Source organism: Mauremys reevesii, linkage group 23, assembly GCF_016161935.1.
Source record: "Mauremys reevesii isolate NIE-2019 linkage group 23, ASM1616193v1, whole genome shotgun sequence".
In the NCBI taxonomy this organism is placed as follows: Eukaryota; Metazoa; Chordata; order Testudines; family Geoemydidae; genus Mauremys; species Mauremys reevesii.
This window is the reverse complement of record NC_052645.1, coordinates 2,129,775-2,148,797: the sequence shown is the minus strand read 5'-3', so window position 1 is coordinate 2,148,797 and position 19,023 is coordinate 2,129,775. Positions and strand designations below refer to the sequence as shown.

Sequence of the window (19,023 nt, the reverse complement as noted above, 5' to 3'; positions counted from 1 at the left end):
CCTGCACTGTGAACCCCTCATCCCCTGCCCCACCCCAGAGCCCTCACCTAAGGAGGAAAAATGTGCAACTGAAATGTGGTGGTCAGTTTGCAGTATCATTGTGTTTAGCACAATACTTGATTATTTTACACCCCTTTAAAGTATATAAGTAGTTGTATACAGGTGTTACAAAGTGGCAATGTTCTTAATGTTTTCTCTGAAGACTGTGTGGGTGCCTCAGTTTCCCATATGCATTTCTCAAGGATCTAGATGGTGGGATAAGGGGGTGTGATTGTTGTAGAGCCCTGGAGGGCCAGTGTGATGCTGTCTGCACAGAGAATGGCCGAAACCCTGTCTCCGGGCACTGGATGGCCTGGGCCACTCTCCTGCAAGCTGCCAATTGAAGGTGTTGGAGAACAAAGAGATCAGATGGCCTCCTAATGCCTGGAAAAGAGAGAGAGGGCAGAGGAGGGAGTGTCAGTGCCTGTGCGGACTTCCGGGAAGCCCATGGTGTGGAAGGGGATGCTGTGATGCTTTGGAACTACTCCATACAAAGCCAGTCAGGACTCTGCGAGAGACTCCTCTCTCTGAGCGTACTGTCTCCAGGATAAGAAGCTTACACCTTCCTGGGTCTGACCTTGGAGCATTCAGCTCTTTCCACACCGTGCACTTTCTGCAGCGAGTGTGCCCAGGCAGGTCATGGGGCAACCAGCGGTCCCTGCACCCCAACTCTGCAGTCAGACGTGACTCTCAGCCAGCCGGTAAAATAGAAGTTTTGTTAGACAACAGGAACACAGATTAAACAGAGCTTGTAGGTACAGAAAATGACCCCTCAGTCAGGTCCATCTTGGAGGGTGGGGAGCCTAGACCCAAGTTCTGGGCCTCTCCCCATTTCCCCAGCCAGCTCCAAAGTGACACTCCCTCCTCTAGCCTTTGTATCTCTTCTGGACAAGGAGGCCACCTGATCTCTTTGTCCCCAACACCTTCAGTTGGCACCTTGCAGGGGAAACTGAGGCATCCACACAGTATTCAGAGAAAACATTCAGAACATTCCCAATTTGGCACAACAGGTGTAACAAAATTTAATACCGTATATTGAAGCAGGCAAGTGCTGCTTCTCACTTTCCACTTTTAAATGACCCTTGTAATCGTGTGTTTCTGATGCGTTGTAGCTTAATTTTATATCGGCTTACAGAGCGAGAGCGGGGAGATAGACCACCATTTTGGGCACCACCAAAAATTATACAAACCTGCCGCCTATGGGATTACAGTCAGTATCGACTTTACAATGGTGCCATGGCACCAGGGGCCACCCTGCATCTCACTGCAGACACAGTGCTCAGAATTAAGCAATGTTCTCAAGGCTATTGTATTCAGTACTAGTTTTCAGTTGGCAGCTACATGCTTCAGCCAGGCCACTTTCTCAGTAGGCTATATCCTGAATATTGTGACTGGGAATGAGGCGGGGGCGGGGAGTGTAGCAGATGCAAATTCGAGGTGAATATTATCTTGTCAATACTGTCCTGGGTTTATGATGCTTTATGCCATGGACTGAAGCAAAGTGGCTGGTGAATAACCAGGAATCTGGTTAATAATTATCTAAATTCAGCTTTCTTCTTTCTCTCTCTGTGAATTATCACTACTTCAAAATAGTGTGCAAGTTGACTGGATAATGGTAATAGAATAATCTCTTGTTAAAACATTGTAAACCATACTACCTGGTTTTTATATTAAACACCTACTATACATAATACAATAAATCTGACAAACAAAACCTAGGAAAATTTTATTCTTTCTATGTCTTATTTACAGTGTTACAGTAATCTCTTGCTTCAGAATGCCTCAAGGGTCACCCATACAGTTTGCAATAGGAATCAACATGTGGCTTGGCAGCTGACTCTTTACTGATTCCTGAACAGCTGGTAACTCAATATTAATCTGACATAGATACTATATGCAGAAGCACAACTCTGTATATATGGGGAGGGGGTGATTATTGACCTTTCTGCATATGTAATAATAGTTTTTGGTGTTTGTAAGACAAGGCATAATAATGAACTTTGTAAAAGTTCCTGTTTGGTGTGAGAGATGTTACTTATACCTAAATTCACTCCCCTTCCCCACACCCAGCCCTATGCATGCTGGCTAGGGAATATCACTACTGTAGTGTCAGCTTTTAAGAGAGCTTCACATGCAGAGCCGTCAGTAGGGATTTTTGGCACATAAGGCAAGGAACAGAGGCAGCATGTCCGGCTCTTCCCTATTAGAGGGAAGGATCCACCGACGAATTTCTGCAATAGAGCCGTATGCGCTGCCCCTCTCCATTGAAGACGAACAGCGGCACTTTGGCAACGAGTACCACAGTCCCTCTCAGAGGGAAAGACTTGCTGCCGAATTGCCGCTGAAGGAGAGACTTTCTGAGCCCCTCACTTTCCGTGTCCGAGGCAAATGCCTCACTCGCCTTGCCCTCGTTACGGCAATGTTCACATGCACCACTTCTAGTATTACGGTAAGTTAAAACAAGCTACAGTACATTGGGACATTAATGCTCTATTACAGTATTTGCAGTAGCATATTAAAAGCTATAACACTGAACAGACTAGTTAGGGCCGGCTTTAGGAAGTTTGGGGCCCACCCAATTCAAACATTTTCGGCGGGGCCCCAGCAGGGATGACTTTAAAAAAAAGGAAAAAAAGGTGGGGGAAAAAAGCCTTTCCTTTCTTAGCAACCGGCTCCCTATGAAAAGTTCTGATTTAAGGGATGTGCCAGAATATGTATTTCTGGTACCAATAGGGTTACTATATTTCCAGATTTAAAAATTCCTCCCGAACAGGAATTTAAAAACCAAAAAGTCTGACATGTCCAGGAAAATATGGCTGTATGTTAACACTACCTACAGTTCTTTTTTAAAAAGATGGGCCTGAACTAGAAATGAACTCCGCTTCACATGTGTGGGTCCCCGCCAGGGGCGGCTCTAGAAATCAGGCTGCCCCAAGCAGCGCGGTGCGCTGCGCCGCCCTTCCCCGGTCCCGCGGCGGGTCCCCTCTTCCCGCGGCTCCGGTTGAGCTCCCGCAGGCCACCGGAGCCAAATGCCGCCCCCCCGGGAAAGGGCCGCCCCACGTGACTGCTTGGCATGACTGCGGCAGGTCCGCTCGTCCCGGGCTCCGATGGGGAGCCTGCGGCAGGTCCACCGGAGCCAAATGCCGCCCCCCCAGGAAAGGGCCGCCCCACGTGCTGGGGTATAGAGCCGCCCCTGGTCCCCGCCACTCCCTGGGAGTGTGCTAGGGTGACCAGATGTCCCGATTTTATAGAGACAATCCCAATCTTGGGGTCTTTTTCTTATATAGGATCCTATTAACCTCCACCCCATCCTGATTTTTCACACTTGCTGTCTAGTCACCCTAGGGTGTGCACATGTGTGGGTACCAGCTGCTCTCTTCTCCCATCATTGAAGCAGGTATGCAGGGTTACTGCCCAGGGAATTGCAGGGCACCAGTGGGCATGGGGCTGGCTGCAGGCAGGGCAAGGGGTGCAGCAATGGCTGGAGACAGGGGTGTGTGGGGTGGGATGGGGTGGGCTGGCTGGCTTCAAGCAGGGCCATAGGGGGGTGCGGCATAGATTGGCAGTGCGGCAGGGGTTGGCAGGGCTGAAGACAGAGGAGTGCAGGAATGGCTGGCTTCAGGCAGGGGGGGTGCAGCAGGGGTTGGCTGGAGACAGGGCAGGGGGTGCAGGTACAGGGGGTACAGACCACCCGGTATGGTAAGTGCTCCCTCCTCCTCCTCCCTCCCCCACCAGAGTAACAGCAGCCACCTGGGGCTCCCCTGCTTCCACAGCCCTGGCCATGTACACAGCTGCCGGAGCCCTGGGGGAGCGGCGGGGCTCCAGTGGCTATTTAAAGGACTAGGGCAATAGAAGCAATGGGGGCGATGGACTTTTTAAGTAGCCCACAGATCCCAACAGCCCTACCCCATGGCTCCAGCAGTGTGGCAGTGGTGGCAATTTAAAGGGCACCCAGGCCCTTTAAATTGTCCCCTGGAGAAGCGGGCCACCCGGTACAGTGCACTGACTCTTGCCAATACACCGAACCGGGCTTGGGCACGGGACCCTCTTGGGGCAGGGCCCGATTCAGGGGAATTAGTTGAATTAGCCTAAAGCCGGCCCTGCCAGTATATCCAGGACATTAGTAGCACACTTTTCCCCCACCAATACCTAGTAGTTGCACTGTCATCTCCCATAGCTACTTAGGCTGCAGCTTTATTGTTAAACCTAAATTGGGAAGAAAGACGACTGATTCAGAACTTCTTTAATGGTTACTTTATCGCTAAAGGGTGTAGTGGGGTGTAGACTTGGAGAGAGGAAGGTTTCTATGATGTAGGCAAGATCAAGTATTTTATCCAAAACCAGAATACGAATGGCGCTGGTCTTCTGGGTGTCTGACCTTGAGCTATTGTCAAAAGTTTGAGGGTGACTCGTCTCCTTCCTCATATTTTAGTTGAGGATTGTATTGATAAAGGGATTGGCCTCAAAGACCTGGTTGTAGGACTCTGCCACGGTGTAGTTTTCATCTTGGATTGCCTGGTCCTAATTATAGTAAAGCATGCACTTTAGTCTTTGTAATTATATGTTATAACTCTGTTGCTTTTTATGAAGACAGGAGTAAAAGAAAAGTAGCTGCAATATTTTCATACTAAACTAATGCTGAAAATGTACATAATTTCAATCAGACTCCTAATCTTAATTTTTGGTTAATTTTCTTATGGATTTATTTATTATGGTGGGAAACTGCTATAGGGAAGTACACTTCTCCTATATAGGTCATAAGGATCCTATCTGTCTGAAACTGGCTGCTCTTTCTTTCTTTGATCTGCAGAGTGACTGACGCTTTTCAGACATCAGTTGTGGGTACAGAAGGGTTTCATTGCATCGTCTCTCTTGGCACCAGCTACTGTTCTCCCTTCTTGTTGTATTGATAGTGGGTGTGTGTGTCTCTCCTTTCTTTAAAATCTTATATGCTAGGGACAGTCTTGTCCTCTTCTCCTCTCCTGATGTCAGTGTAGATGCAGGCGGTGCAAAATGTACTACAGTCATATAGTATCTCAAATGCAAAGCTACATTTCAATGATCTGAGGTTTGAAGAACAATGCGGAACTAGCTGTTTTATGGGATGTCTCAATTTCATTCCTGTAGTAACATAACTGGTGATAGGAAAGCAGGGAGAGAGAGAGGTGTGTGCTCTGCAAGGCTGCTGGCCACGGGGCCAATGGGTGTGGGTGGGCTGGGTAGGATCGCGGGAGTCATATCTCAGGGATCTGCCCCGCTACCCAGCACTGCTCCAGCTATGAGCTGTCTCCACTGCCTGGGACCTGTGGGGCCCCACCTGCCTCCCCGGGGGAAGAGCCACCTGGGACTGGTGCAGAGGCTGCGCCAGTCTCAGCCACTCACAGGGAACAGTTGGGGAGGGGGGAGGCTCAGCTGGGTCCTGAGAGAGCCTGGCCCCGGTAGGCTCTGCTCCTGCTCCAGCCTGGCTGCTTCCACCACTCCCAAGAGGCCAGAGTTCTCCTGCCCCAGGACCAGTTCTGGCTGCGCTGCCATCTCAGCCTCGCAGCCACAGTCACCTCCCATCAGGGCCGGCTACTGTGGCTGGGGGCTAGGGTTTGGGAGAGTAGGTCTCTAGGGGGTCTGGGTAGGTGCTGGGCACTGGGGGGGGAGATCTATGTGTTGGGGGCCTGTCAGTGGGGGAGATCTGTGTATGTGTGGGTGCTGGGAAGTGTGGGGTCTGTGCGGGTCACTGCAGTTGTGGTGGTGGGGCACTGGACAGTGAGGGGATCTGTAGGGGGCTCTGGGTGGGAAGGTGTGGGCACTGTGCAGTTGTGGGAGGGCTGTGGGGGTCTTCAGCTGGGGGCACTGGTCAGTGAGAGGATCTGTGGGGGTTCTGAGTGGGTGGGGAGTGATCTGGGAGTGCACTGGGCAGGGGTTTGTGGGGTCTCTAGATGGTGCAGCACTGAGTGAAGGGAGTCAGAGGGGTTCAGGGCAGGGGATTTGTGGGGTCTCTGGGTGGTGTGGCACTGGGCATAGGGAGTCGGAGGGTGCTGAGCAGGGGTTTGTGGGGTCTCTGGGTGGTGTGGCACTGGGCATAGGGAGTCGGAGGGGTGCTGGGCAGGGGGTTTGTGGGGGTCTCTGGGTGGTGTGGCACTGGGCATAGGGAGTCGGAGGGGTGCTGAGCAGGGGGTTTGTGGGTGTCTCTGGGTGGTGTGGCACTGCGCGTAGGGAGCCAGAGGGTGCTGAGCAGGGGTAGCATGGTGCAGCATGGGCCCACCCCAAGGGAAGAAGCACAATGGCAGTGCAGGGCTGGGCTGGACAGCATGGGTCTGGCAGCTCCTGGTTTGTAAACATTGCCCTTGTACTGGGCTGGGTGGAGTGGGGCTGTCCCTGCCGTACCATGACTCATATCCCATTGCCCCAAGTCAGCCCCTCGCTCTGAGGACTCTGCCCCATGCCTCATGTCCCCATTTCCCCATGGGGACCCACAAATATGTTTAGCACCGCCCACAACAGGTTAATCCAGCCCTGTTTGGGGTGCAGGCTCTGGGATGGAGTTGGGGGTGCAGGAGGGTTGCAGGCTATGGGGAGTTTGAGTGACAGGTGCAGGCTCTGACCTGGGGCAGGGGATTCGGGTACAGGAGGGGGTACAGACATGTGGGCTCTGGGAGGGAGTTCCCAAATCAGCACGTTGTATAAGAGAAAGGAGCTGCAGGGATTTCATATAGAAATAGAAAATGATAGAAGAGACTTTTACATAGTCAAAATGTGAGAGGCAGAGTTTGAGGGAGGGAGGGAGGGGGCGTCTGTACAATATTTCCCCACATTCAGTCTCCTGGCTGGAGCAGTAAGAGCCCTGCAGCACTTATATAAGATAGAGGAGCTGCGCTGTCTACGCTTTGACAGTGTAGGAATCGAGCTGCCTGTGCCTTTAAGACCCAGCCCCAGGAACCCGCCCCCTGCTCCAGGGCTGACACGGGGCACAACTGAAAACAGCCTGTGCCCCCCCCCCCCCAGCCCCGACACCCCCAGATCTGCGAGCCCAGCAGGTGGCTCATCCCGAGGGGCCACTGTCCACCCCCCCACCCCCTCCCTAAACGGGGGTTTTGTCCCCGCACAGGGTCTGGCAGCGTCTCCCCCCCGGGCTTAACCGCGGCAACCACCCCCCAGCCCCGATTTTTCCCCTTCAGTCTCTCTCCTGCCGCTGCCTACAGCAGCTTGAACCCTTCTGTCCAGTAAATTTGTGTCCCCCGCTCAGACCCTGGCAGCCCCCCCGCTGCGATTTGCCCCCTTGAGCATTTTAAACGCCCCCAAAGAGCAGGCAGCAAATGGTGAGTAGAAGTGAGGGCAGAGAGAGGGCAGTGGCGACAGCGCAGGTTACTGGGCATGCTCAGTTCGGCTGCGCATGCTCAGTGCAGCCAAAGTAGCAAATCGGGATAGGTTCATGTTTCTGATGGTACACCGGCGGAGAATGCAGCGAGCGCGGGTCAGTTCAGCGCTGGGGGTGGGACCCAGCGCGTGTCAATCACCTGCCGCTAAAGCGTCTAAATCCCCTGGGCACCGCTCGCCAGGGCACAGCTCGGGAGCTGCGCTGTGACTACATCCTGCAGGCAGGGCCGCCCAGAGAATTCCGGGGGCCCGGGGTCTTCGTCGGCGGGGGGCCCCCGCTCAGGGGCGGCTCTAGACCCCAGCGCGCCGAAGACCTGGGGGGCGGCATTTGGCTCCGGTTGAGCTCCCGCAGGCATGCCTGCGGCAGGTCGACCGGAGCCCGGGACGAGTGACTGCCGCGGGTGCCGTGGTCCCACGGCTCCGCTGACCTGCCGCAGTCATGCCTGCGGAGGTCCAGCCGAGCCGCTGGGGAGCGCCCCTCCGCAGTCATGCCTGCGGCAGGTCCACTCATCCCGGGCTCCGGTGGACCTGCCGCAGGCATGCCTGCGGGAGCTCAACCGGTCCCGCAGGGGCCCCAGAAAACACTCATGGGGGCCCCTGCGGGACGCGGGGCCTGGGGCAAATTGCCCCTCTTGCCCCCCCCTCTGGGCGGCCCTGCAGAGAGGTGTGGGTGGTGGATAGGATGGGTGTCACAGGAGGGGCAGAGAGGTGTGGGTGGTGGATAGGATGGGTGTCACAGGAGGGGCAGAGAGGTGTGGGTGGTGGATAGGATGGGTGTCACAGGAGGGGCAGAGAGGTGTGGGTGGCAGGCAGGATGGGTGTCACAGGAGGGGCAGAGAGGTGTGGGTGGTGGATAGGATGGGTGTCACAGGAGGGGCAGAGAGGTGTGGGTGGTGGATAGGAGGGGTGTCACCGGCGGGGCAGTGAGGTGTGGGTGGTGAGCAGGGCAGGTCTCAGGGGAGGGGCAGAGAGGTGTGGGTGGTGGGCAGGGCGGGTCTCAGGGGAGGGGCAGAGAGGTGTGGGTGGTGGGCAGACCTTGGGGCAGAGGGTGTAGAGGCACGAGCAGCAGGTAAGGAGGAGGGAGGAGAGGAGCGAGCAAGAGGTGGACTAACTTCTAGGGAGCTTCCAGCGCTCATGCCCAGCCTCCCGACATGCAAGAGTCATGGGCCACCTGTTCTCTGGGTCATCACTAACCAAGTCCCTCCCCAAGCTCTGTTGATGGGAGAAGCCCTCCTGTTGACACAGCGCTGTCTGCACATGGGTTAGGTTGATAGAATTGCATTGCTTGGGGGGGGGGGAGTGTACAATTTTTTACACCCCTGAGTAATGTAGTTAAACTGACCTAATTTTGCAGCATAGACCTGTGCAAAGAATCACACACCCACCTTGGGAGCAAAACTTCACCTGCTCCTCTGCTTTACAGAACCAAACACAAGCAAAGCTTGTCAGGCCCCAGTGGGGGTTGGCAGACAGTCAGGTTTGGGCAGACAGGATGCTTTGACTAACAGCAGGCACCATGGCTTAGCTGATTAAAGCACCTGTTTAGTAACAAGAGATCCTGGGTTCAACTCCCCCTGGTACCTTAGGGAGTGGCTTTTGGGGCACCTAGCATTGGCTACTGTCAGAAAACAAGATTCAGAGCTAGATGGACTATTGGTCTGGCCCAGTGTGGCTTTTCTTATGGTTTAAATTACACTCACAGGCACTGATAATAGAGTTACTGAAAGTTTGGGACTTAAGAGCTGATAGGTCAGTGGTCCAGTCCCCTCCCAGATGACCCCCCTCCCTCTGGGACAGGGGCAGGTCTGAGCTCTCGCACCAAATGCTCATTGTGGCTGCCAGAATCTGTGGGCAGCTCATTTAGTTTATGCTGAGGGTTGAGTCCTGCTTTGTGCATCGTGTGTGAGAATGAAAATCCTAAACCGCCCTTTGAAATAACGAATGCAGCAGGACGTGTTATTGTCCCTGCCCCCAAGCAGACAGACCAATGGAGAAATGCCATCGAGTCCAAGGTGATACTCCACTGCCATTTTACCTTTTTTGTTTGCTAAACTCCTTCTTATCTGCCCAGCCCAGGCTGTCCTCTGCCGCAGCTGCTGCTCCCGGCCTGCTCTAGAGTCAAACGCGCGGGGCCCCCTGGGGAACAGAGGCTGGGACAGGGCAGCAGCCTGGGCTGGGCTGGGAAGATGCTGGGAGTTCTCGTTCCCTGAGAACTGGCCTGGCTCCCTTCTCAACAGCAAACAAATCAATTCCACGCCCCCTCCCCAGAAAAACCAGCCTGGAGCCAAGGGCAGCAGGGGACGATTCCCTGCAGTTCCCACCGAGGCAGGAGAGAAGCCAGGGTGTTTCTAGCAGAGCTTATGGAACTGACGTGGGGAAACCAGCCTTTAATAACAGGCAGTTCCAGTTTAAGCTCAGTGTTTTTAACAATTTCTACAACATTAAATAACCCTTTATTCATAGTGTCACCATCCATAAAATTGCTTCAGCCTTACAGGTTCCCAAGTGCAAAACTAAACATCTCTTCAAATCCAAGGGAGTGGAGATCAGTCAATGTTCAGAGTCATCCCACATAAAAGAACCATGTTGTGGTACATACTGGCCCCATCATGTGGCCATCGCCTTTCCCTCCTCCTCCAGAGTCAGAATGTGATCAGCTCACACCCAGGGGGTGCAACACCCCTCCCTTGGTCTCTGTGCCAGAGCTCCTATCAGCTCAGTGTCCTTCCCACAGGAGTTGGCTGCTGAGAGGGTTGCAATGGGGTAAATGAAGGCAGAGGAGGATTGTTCCTCATGGGTTTTCTTTGTGTTGCTCTGTGATCCTGCTGGAGGAAGCATCATTTATGTTTGTTTCAGTGGCTTGGGTTGGTCTCAGGTTGTGACCCTGAGTACAGGGATTCCTGCACTTTCTGCTCTTAGCCCCTCAGGGAGTGGACAATGGAGCAGCTTCAGAAATTGGATAGAAAGTAGCCTAAGAAAGTGTAACATAAGTGAAAAGAAAAACAGTATCATCACCTCCCTGCTCCCTCGTGGTTAGGATTTGGCACTTTTACTGCCAAGGCCTGGGTTCAATCCCCAGTCAGGGAAAAGTGACTTTAACCAAAAATACTCCAGTTATTCTTCACTTGCAGTGTAAACAAATCCGTAGCATTTTCCTGATTCCCCCCATCTTCCCAGTGTCTCCATGGCAGGGCTGGCTCCAGGCACCAGCACAGCAAGCAGGTCCCTGGGGCTGTCAATGGAAAGGGGAGGCTTCAGCCTTCTCAGTCCCTCTCGGAGGGAAGGACTTGCTGCCAAAAGTGGCAGAGGTAGAGCTGCCGCTGACTGCAGCTTTTTTATTTATTTTTTTCCACTTGGGGTGGCAAAAACACTGGAACTGGCCCTGCTCCATGGAAGACAATTTGTTAAATCCCAGATGAGTGGAGTTAAATCAGTTCTCAGCCTGAGTCCTTAGGTCTTAATCCTGAGGATATTGTCCCACCATGGGGCCATTTCCCTCCTCTCTTTCCTAGGGAAGCACAATTTTCCTTGCACAGACACAGGAACAGCAAGATCTTTCTCTGTCCCTTGTGCAAAGCAGGGGGCCAAATTCCATGGAAACAATGGACAAGCAGGGGGCCCTGGGCACATCCAGCCCTGGCCGTGAGATGTTCCCTCCCCTCTTTCTTTATGCCCCTGTTGTTATTTCATGGATTGTCTGGGATGGGGGAAAAGCTGAGTTCACTCCAGGTGGAGGGGAAAAAGGACCCTGAAAATCTCAGGCCCCAACCCCTGCTACCAGGATCACTGAGGTGCTGGGAATCTGCATGGGAAAGGGACTGGTTGAATTATCAAGGTGGGGAATGAATAACAATTTACAACTAGATCCACCTCATTAACCACTGACACAGGCTAATCCTGCCGCAGATAGAAGGGAAACTGGGAGTGATTCTTTGCTGTGCAGCCATGGAAACAGTGACCCAATTGCACCGCAGTGAATGTGCTGAGGAAAGCTGGACTTCACAGGCAGGTGGAAAGAGCAGATCCTAGAAACACCTAGAGCTCCCCACAGCACTTCTGCCACCAGGGTCAGGTGCTGAGTGACTCACAGCGCCCCTCCCCTCCCATTACCTTCCAGCAGGGGGTGGCAGCACCCCCCACCCAATGCAGGGGAGAGGGCTGAGTGTATCTCTGCACCCTGAGTCCAGGGCATCCACTCTCTCTGCCCCACACATAGAATCTGGCCCTGCTGCAAAGTGACCCTAAGAAGCAGCAGCCTCCAGGACAGCAGGTTTGGCCCTCAGAGCAGGGAATGCGTCCCCTATGCTGCTTTTAGGCCACTAGGTGCTCTGGAAACAGGAGGGCTCTGAGTGCAACTTATAGCACACATGGCCCATCTGAAGATGTAGCTCAGTGGTAGAGCGTATGTTTTACATGTATAAGGTCCTGTGTTCAGTCCCCAGCATCTCCAGGTTCTTTTCACGCTGCTGCTTTGCTCATGCCCAGCTGGAATGTGGCCCAGCAGTCTCCCTGCAGGAGTTTTAATCCTGCTCAGTGAGGGGCAAGTGCCAATTGCATGGAAGGTCTGGGGGGGTTTCTGCTCCTAAGTCACCTCGGTACATGTAAGATTCCCACCCGCTGTGTTGCTTGGGACAAGGGTAGATGAGAAGGGCGAATCCTCCAGCACTGGAGGGAAAGGTCCCATCTGCACAGAGTGAGAGGCAAGGAAACAGAGGGGCAGTCAGTGCTCAGAGAGGAGAGAGGTCAGTGATTTACACCCAACAGGGGACACTGTCTTTTTGAGTATCACAGGGGTAGCTGTGTTAGTCTGGATCTGTAAAAAGCAACAAAGAGTCCTGTGGCACCTTATAGACTGACTGACGTACAGGAGCATAAGCTTTCGTGGGTGAATCCCCACTTCGTCAGATGAATGGAGTGGGAATTCTGTGCCTGGCTAGCCAACTACAAAAGCAATTTCTCCTCCCTTGATGCTCACACCTCAACTGCTAGAAGAGGGCCTCATCCTCCCTGATTGAACTAACCGCCTTATCTCTAGACTGATTCTTACCTGCATATTTATACCTGCCCCTGCAAATTTCCATGACATTCATCTGACAAAGTGGGGATTCACCCAAGAAAGCTTATGCTCCAATATGTCTGTTACTCTGTAAGGTGCCACAGGACTCTTTGTCTTTTTGAGGCGAGTGCAGTTTGCTTGGGATGGTGCTGACGATGGACAGAAAAAAGGCTGGAGTCAATGACTGATGAGACCACAGAAGGGGAAGGGGAATGGCAGCCCCACAGAAGGTCCTGGGTGCTCAGATGCCCCAATTATTGCACCCTGGCCTGTCAGAGAGAGAAAAGACACGGAGGGACCCAGCCCCCCTACAGTGATCCCATGGACAAGAACCTGGCTGGGAGTGGGGTGAAGGTTCCCTGTGGGCAAAGGGGAGCTGAAATCCCTCAGTGTCCTGGAATTTAAGCAATGGAAGCTTCAAACCCTGCATGGGTGTGGGCTGAGGTGCGTCAGCAGAAGGTTGGGCTGGACGGGGAGGCAGGTTTGTATAATTTTTGGTCGTTCCCAGAATGGGACTAAGTCCTGCCCCACCCCACAGCTTTGTAAGGCTCTGGGGGGGGAGTTTGGTTGTGGGAGGGAGAGGGATTGGGCTCTAGGAGAGAGTTTGGGTGCAGGGTCTGATCTCAGTCAGGGGATTGTGCTGCAGCAGGGTGTGTGGGGGGCAGGGTCTTGGAGAGAGTTTGGGTGCAGGTGTGGGGTCTGGGTTGGGGGTGCAGGAGAGGGTGAGGGGTGCAACCTTTACCTCAGGCATCTCCCGAAATCAACCCGCACCCCCTTCTGGCAGCAGCCCCTAAGTGGGAGGGCAGGGGCGTCTCTGAGCATGGCTGCCCGCAGACTCCACCCCTGAAGCTCCCATTGCCACAGTTCTCAGAGTTGGCTCTCGGGGCAGGGGCAGCACGTGGAGACCCCACCCCCCACCCCAGGGGCCGCAGGGACGTGCCAGCCGCTTCCGGGAGTGGCGTGCCACATGGAGCGAGAGTGGACAGGAAACCGCCTTAGCCCGCTGGTGCTGGTGGTGGCAGGGGTCCTCCGGCTCTTTTAACTTGGCCGGGGCAGCAGGCAGGACCAGGGGGGACACTCCCAAGGGCCTAACGTTGCTTTGCACAACAATAAATCTTGGAACAGGACAGAAATGAAATGGCAGCAGAACCTAAGGAATTAAAAGCCTCCGGATTCTTGTGTGTGCACTGACTCCAAACGGAAACTGTAATTTGACTCACTTTGTATCTGTGGCCGGTAAAATATCAAGCCAAAATCATTGCAGTGATTGTGACCGTGGGTTTGAGGAGGCTTTGGTCTTATTAAAATGTAACTAGCATGTTACACTTGTGTTTTTAAAGGTGGCTTCCCCAAGCAATCCCAAGTTGTTCTTCCCACAGCTGGCTGATGGGGGGCAGCAGGGGATCTCCCCAATCTGGGGGAATCTCTCTGGGCCCCACTGTTAGTTCTCCATCCTTTCTCCTCCTAATCACAGACACCCCTCCCCTCCCCATTATCAGTGTTTTGGAGCGACCCCTCCCTCCCTTGATGGGATACAGACTCTCTGTGACAGAGACTGACTGGGGCTCCTCTCTGCACAGCCCCAGTGGAGAAGGAAAGAGAAGGGGTGGGGCAGGGCGGGGAGGCGGGGGGAGAAGACGGGCAGGAGTCAAATGGGACTAAACCAGAATCGAGGAGATTTTCTTCCTGTTAAAATGTCCTGGAGTCTCATCACTGAAAAGCTGCGTCTTGAGTTAGGTTTGATGCATCAGCCTTTCAATTACCAGGCAAAGGTGTGAACCCCAGAGACTGATAACTGCCTGCTTCCCAGCTTGCTCTGAAAAGCACCTGCAGTGGTGCAATTGGTTGGTATAAAGGGGGCTACTGCTGGGGTTATGAGTTCAAGCCTTGTCTAAAGCACTGGGGTTCATTATCCATGTAGTTTCCCCAGCTTGCTTTGCCCAATGCATAGGGAAAGGAGATTGAGTTTTAACATGTGGCAGTGGGTGTACAACTTGGAAACATCCCCCCTGTGCTGCCATTAGCTCCAGTACATTATTCACTGGCAGGGAGAATTGATTTATTTGCTCCTGTGAAAGCCGCCAGGACAGGTCTGTGGGCAGCAGAGCTCCCTGCTTTTTCCAGCACGCCCCTGGCTCCTTCCCTGCCCCAGTCACTGCTGCAGGAGGATCCTATATGCACTGAACCTAAACATTTCACTGGGCCGCCTTAGCACAGTGGGCAGCGTGTCAGTCTCATAATTTGAAAGTCTCGAAGCTCAAGCCTCAGAGAAAGAAATGGTTCTGTTTCCTGCTTTGGATTTTCTAAAGGAATTCAGAGAAAAGAAAGTAGAGGAAAGTGGTTTTTAGACACCCTCCCACCCATCTAACACACAGAGGCTTTTCCAAGGCATTAACTTTTCCTTCTCTGTGCAGTTTGTATTCTCCATAGAGCAAAATAAACCAAAAACATGCAAGTCTAAGCCTAATACAGTACAAAACTCAATACAGATCAAATCTCACCCTCAGAGATCTTCCAATAAGCTTCTTTTGCAGACTAGACTTATTTCTTGTGTAAGCAGAGTCAGGATGAGATCTACCCTGACATCTGGTGGTACATTATGAGGAGTGGGCAAAGGAATTTTAGGAATGTGCATTTGCATTGGTAAACCCACTCCACTTAGCATAACACACAGCAGCATGGGATGGTTATTTTCACACTGTGGAATCCCCAATTTCTTTGTTATTGGGGCAGGAAGGAAAAAAAAGTGCTGTTACCTTAATTAGGTGAATGAGGAACTATGAGACTGCTTTATGACAGAAATGACTCAACCTACATTAAATAGTACTTGCTAGACAAGGGACATGGGTTCCAAAACCCAGTGAAGGGAGAGAGGTTGGGGACTGGTGTGTGTACCTGATGGTATGGGCCCCTTTTGAGGGCCTGGAACACCAATTGTACATCCTCCTTTGTCCACTGTTAAAGAGCAGAGCTAATTTTGAATCCTTTAGGAGTCCATCTGGAGGCTGCTGATCTGAATTCACGTTGGGCCAAGGTGGTACTGGTGCTCCTCTACTACAAGTTGAAACCACTAAGAGCTGAAATCACTAAAAGAGCTAAGCTTACTGAGCTGAGATCACTGAGTGGGGGAGCCTGAAGATCGATCGCTAAGCAGCTGGCAGAGCGGAGCAGTCTGCAGCATGTTGGCGCAGCCCGTGGAACAGTGAGCAGTGTGGAGTGGTTCGCGTGGACGGCTGATGCGGTTCACGGGTTGGTTGGAGGAGCGGCACAGCTGGTGGAGTGGAGCCAGTCGTGGTGAAGGCTGCAGCAGAACTCCACGGAGAAGCGGGGCAGTCGGCCCTGGCCCATGTAAGGTGTCCCTTAACACCCTGTGTGTGCCCCCACCATTTCCACCCAGGCTGGGGGGGGGGGGGTAAAACTCTGCAGATAAACTTTTGAACTCTGGGGTGGCACTGACCAGAGAGAGAGACTCTTGGGTTGTTGGACTTTGGGGTGATTGGACGTAAGACTCTAAGGGGGAAAGGACAGGGCCAAATGTGCTTGGAGGTGGGTTTTTTTGCTTATGGTTTGTGTATAGTCCTGGTTGTGGTGTCTCTCCAACGTGATGCCGCATTGTTTCCCTCCTTTATTAAAAGGATTTTGCTACACTCGGACTCTGTGCTTGCGAGTGGGGAAAGTATTGCCTCCTAGAGCCGCCCGGGGGGGGGGGGGGTTGGTAGGTAATTGTCCCACATCACTGGGTGGGGGCTTGAGCCAGTTTTGCATTGTGTTATTGAAACGGAACCCCTGGATACTGAACCCGGCCCTTGTTGCTGCCAGCTCAGAGGGGCAGAAGGGTTACACTTGTCTGGGCCCAACCTTTTCACCTGGTATAGCCCTTGTTCCAGCTCAGGTGGTAGCTAGGGGATGTCTCATGACTGCAGCCACCTTTGTTCAGTTCCACCCCCTTATACAGCTTTGGTACAAGGCAGGAATCTTTTGTTTCTCTCCTGGGGAAAAGCCCCAGGTTTAAGATGGATTCCTGTACCAGGTAACATGGTCACATGTCCTGTGAGACCCCCAAGCCTTCATTCTTCCTGGCCTGACTCACAGATGGTGCAGGACAGAGCCATCTCCAGTCAATTGTTCTGGTTAATGGGAGCCATCAAGAGTCCAAACCACTATTAATGGCCCTCACTTTGCATCATTACAACAGGACCTCAGAGTTATAGTTCATATTTCTAGTTTCAGATACAAGAATGATCGAGTCATACAAATAGGATGAACACACTCAGTAGATTATAAGCTTTGTAATGATACTGCACAAGAGACCTTTTGCATGAAGCATGTTCCAGTTACATCATATTCACACTCATTAGCATATATTCATAAAATCCTATGGAGTGCAATGTCACAGCAGGGAAAGGGTTTTACTGCGGCACTTGGGAGCAGTTGAGTTGCATGTTCAGGCTGTGGTATGAGTTCCTCCAGGTTTCTCGTAAGCACACAGGGACCTTAGCGGGTACTCTCGATACAGGAATGGCCCAGACATGATAAAGTGATGTAGTTTGCATTTTCCTTTTTTATTTTTGTATTTCCAATGACATTTCTGTTTGTGATTTTGTTTTGCTTTGTATAACTGTGTTTTCTCCTGGATTTGTTATTTAACTAAAAAAAGAATAAGGCCTCAGGGCACCGGATGGAGGAGCAGGCTAGGGCTAGGACTGCTAAGAGAGCCAGAGTAGCAAGTTTTCTGTACTGTTTCCTGCTCTCATTTTCTTGATTAGTTTCTCTTCTGCATGGAATTTGCTTCTTTGAAACATGAGCCTGGCTAGCTCAGTGGGCAGAGCATCAGACTTTTAATCTGAGGGTCCAGGGTTCAAGTCCCTGGTCAGGTGAAAAGTAACCTTTCCCTGTTGGATATTTCCCCCAGAACTGATGAAGGCATCTCTCCAGGATGTTATTTGAATCACTTTTTTCCCCCAGGAATTCACCTTTCACTAGGAAGGGCCATGTACTGCCTGGGACTGAAGGGGAAACTTCCTCACATGCCCACTGGCCTTTCCCAGTCTGGATTAAGAAAGGCCTCTGGGAGCTGCAGCAAACTGCTGCATGACAACTTGGTGAGCAAAGGCAGGGCTGCCCGCACAGGGTCATCCACACCAGAGCTCAGCAGAGGTCTGGGGGTTCCCTATTGGTCCCATGGTGTAAGGGCAGCACTCGGGACTTTGAATCCTGCAATCTGAGCTGAAGTCTCGTTAGGATCTGAGGACAATTCCTATGCCACAAACCCTGCTGGGTCTTCCAAGGCTCTATCTTGCTCTCTCCAATGCCATGAATGCCTGTCTTTTGCCCGCTAGCTGTTGTGACTTGAGCACAAGAGGGGATGTTTGATCCAGAAGCCTGGCCATGCCTGGAGTCCTGTAGGTAGGGATGCGAGCTCCATTTCCTCTCAGGCCTGAAGCTGGGCTGCAGTCTGGCCTAGCAGGCAGCCCTGTTGGTTCACCTACTGGCCCAAAGTCACTTGGGCGGTGTTGGTGTTCCCCAGGGATGCTGAAGGGCCTAAGGGAGGGAGGCTCAATACTCCCCCCTATCAGTCAGGGCGGAAGGGGAGGGCTGCAAGAGTGGGCAGGTTGATGGCTGTGCCTTCTAGCATTCGGTTGGGGTTGAGGTGGGGAACGCGAACTGGGAGAAATGGTTGCTGGCCTGTGAGGAGTGGCTCAGCCGGTGGCGTAAGTGGACCTTGTCATTACCTACAAGGTTGTCATGCTCAAGACCCATCTGTGGGGAATTTCCTCAGCCATGTATTTCCCCCTGCTCCACGAGTGCTACTGAGACCGAACACGATGGCCTTCCACCTCTTGTGGGGCAATAGGACGTCCCCACCTAGTCAGGAGAAGTGCGGCTTTTCTGCTGTATTAGAAGAGGGGTTGGGCCTGGTGGGCTTTGAAGCCTTGTACGGTTCTACTGTTTTGTTTTTCAATTTTCAGTGGTGGCTCAGCTGGAGAGCAGGTCAAAGCCCAAAGCCCTGCCCCCGCCCCCCCTCGCTCCACCCTTCCCCAAAGCCCTGCCCCGCTGTGCCCTTCCCCAAAGCCCTGCCCCTGCCAAACCCCTTTCCCCAAAGCCCTGCCCCTGCCCCCTTCCCTGAGGTCCTGCCCCCCCCACCCCAAAACCCTGCTCCTGCCCCCTCACTCTGCCCTTTCCCCAAAGACCTGCCCCACCCCCCAAGGTCGTGCCCTCACGCTGCCCCTAACCCCGAGGTCCCCCTCACATCGCCTGTTCCCCTAATCCCTGCCCCTTTCCCTGAAGTCCTGCCCGCCCGTCCCTTCCTCCAAGGCACCACCCTCGCATTGCCCCTTTTCCCCAGCACCCCACCCTCACTCTGCCCCTTCCCCGACTCCCCACTCCCACATTGCCCCCAATACACCCCTCCCTGCACCCTTTCCCCAAGGACCCACCCCCACATGGCCCCTTCCCCCGAGTTCCCGCCCGTGAGCGTCCCGTTCTCCTCGAGACCCCGCCCCTGCACCGCCCCTTCCCCTGGAACCACATGCCTGCACCACCCCTTCCCCTGAGACCCT

General features: G+C 53.1%; 1 non-coding gene across 1 annotated transcript; it reads left to right on the top strand.

Moving 5' to 3' along the window:
• The first annotated feature begins 17,267 nt into the window (after positions 1 to 17,267).
• TRNAK-UUU lies at positions 17,268 to 17,340 on the top strand. The gene has a single exon. It is a non-coding gene; the product is annotated as a tRNA-Lys (tRNA).
• The last annotated feature ends 1,683 nt before the right edge of the window (positions 17,341 to 19,023 follow it).